The sequence below is a fragment of the Aplysia californica genome, unplaced genomic scaffold (assembly GCF_000002075.1).
Source record: "Aplysia californica isolate F4 #8 unplaced genomic scaffold, AplCal3.0 scaffold00453, whole genome shotgun sequence".
Lineage (NCBI taxonomy): Eukaryota > Metazoa > Mollusca > Gastropoda > Aplysiida > Aplysiidae > Aplysia > Aplysia californica.
Genome location: NW_004797723.1, coordinates 43,302 through 45,912, shown reverse-complemented (window position 1 = coordinate 45,912; position 2,611 = coordinate 43,302).

Genomic DNA, 2,611 nt, shown 5'->3' with positions numbered 1-2,611 from the left:
AAAAAAAAAAAAAACAAAAAAAAAACAACCCACAAAAAACCCTTAAAATACTCACAATGATCAACAATTACAATGTTCTTTAGAAGATCTACTTTACTCATCAGTTTCGGAAATAAATGTGGCATATGTGTGACTAAAAATTACACCCCTTTAGCTTTACATGACAATTAAGCCTTTAATTAACGTAATTGTCATATTTATCATGTATGCTTTAACACAGTTTCCAAAGGTTACAATAAAGACCTTATCATTTTTATTATGTTTGTCTATTTTTAGCATTCATATTGATCAAAGATTCTCTACTACCTACTGCAGTAGAAAATCTTTGTATTGATTATCGTCGTTATCCGTTTTTTAACCGCATATTTACCAAATGAGGTCAGCTCCTCCCTTTGTCTGAAATCATGTCATTCTCAGCCACAATTACGACAAGTGATGTCATGATAAGTAAAGAGAACACTCTACACACACCTTTGAGCAATTCTGGAAAAATAATAGGAAGGAAAGCACATTTTCCCCCTCGAAAAGTGTTTGACCTAATTTGGCGGGCACACGGTTCGAGTCGGATACCGACATATTATATTTTACCACGACTCCATTCGCGACCTTAATCTTTTTTAAAGATTTTTATTAAGAACAGCCACTGACTCACACACTAAAAGATTTTTTTTTACGGAGCATGAAAAAATGGTTTGTTTATGATTATGTGGGTCAGGATCGGGAGATAGTGAGTCATATGAATACAAAATAAAAAGCATGTCAAATTGTACAATCGTGGCTATTGAAAGACTTTAGAAACAGCCTTTGACTCACCTACTAAAATAATTTTTCACAGGGTATATATACGTTTTGAGAAAGTGATATAATATGTGGGCCAGGACTCGACGGTACTAGGAGGTCATTTGAATACAAAATACATGTAAAACAATGTCGGATTGTATAATCACAGCTTCTAAACGCACCCTCGAGAAAGACTTTTAGAAATATGGATGGCCTCTAGAACAATAGATTCACCAAACAAAAATTGCCCCTAACCAGCGCTGCAGCTGAAACTGCATATATTTAGGAGGCGTTTTGTTTAAACTACCTTGCCTGTCAGGGCCAACTTGGACTAAGAGATACAACGACCCAGCAGATTTTAAAAAGTGAACGAGTTTAACGCTCCTATCAATACAATTAGGTTATTTAGCCTAAGAGGTAGGACCTTCGAATGCCACGTCGGTCTCGGATTGGACGGAGCCAAATGGGTTGAGTGAGAGGCTTGCAAACTCGACGAAACGACCCGAGTTCAAGAAATCTGGGATTCGAACCAGGGCTATCCACTTTGTAGTCCAGCATGATAATAACTGAGCTAACAGAGCACCCTCCCAGACGATAGACTGGGGTAATACATAAAAAAGCAAACCGTCAGCAATCGGGAATCGAACCCTCATCCTCTGTGTACCACACTAAGAGCCTAACCAAATATCATAGCATAGCTTTCGATGCATTTAAATAATAAACTGATTTGTCGCAATTATTAAAGCCTGAAAGTATATCTGTCAACATAGTAAAATGTCATAGTCGGCAGAAGAAATGACCTCCGTGGTCCCTGAAAAAGCTAATTGAATATTAAATCTCTCTCTTCCCCCACTCCGTTTCCTTCTATGACGGTGTCCCTCTAAATCTGTCGAATTCTGCCGCTGCTGTTCCCAGTAGATTCATTTTTAAAGCCAAGGCTTGCATGGGATCTCACCTCTACACTGCCGTTCTTATACTACATGTATCTGAGCGTCTAAGACTTGCACGCATACCTGGTACATGGAGGACTGGCCAGCCTGCGACAAGGATGAACATTTTTTTTTTACATTCCCAACGGGGCTTTCTGGCAACATGGGTTGTTTTAACAGTCTCCCCGCCCCCTACTTAGCCCTGTCGTATCGGGGATGGACGTTTAATTCGGAGATAACACCCTTTCAAATAACCTTACAATGTTGAACAGTTTATCGAGTAAGCCCATAAGCTGTTGACATCAACATTGGCACAGAATTTACAACAACACAGTGAGCTCTTTTGTGAGACGCCTGGGAGATTTCTGAACGGGCTGACACCGCTTTTTCTGCCATCGATTTTCCAATCCGACCACAGTATTCGCTTTTCGTATCCTAGCTGTGAGTAGAATGACGTGCAGGTATATCGTAAATTAGTAATGGGATTTCCCACTGCAGATTCCTCCCTTTTGTCTTGTCTTTTCGATTGTGTGATGTGGCGTCGGCATCATCATTCCAAATGCCATTGAACTGGGTTAAGCCATGGTTAAGCTTAGCTTGAAAAACAATATTGTGATTCCCTTACTCCATAACAAAAGAGTTTTATGAATTTCATATTCAGCAAATATAATTTTTTTTAAAAATCAGCGCCTTTTGACTTTGCACAACTGTGTAAATCCATTGAATTTGAATCTGTGTGCATGGGGAAACATAATAAATTAAACATACATGAACACGGTGCATTAATACATAAATACATGTACACGCAGACACCCCCCTACACACACACTACACACTAAAGCACACACACACACACACACACACACACACACACACACACACACACACACACACACACACAC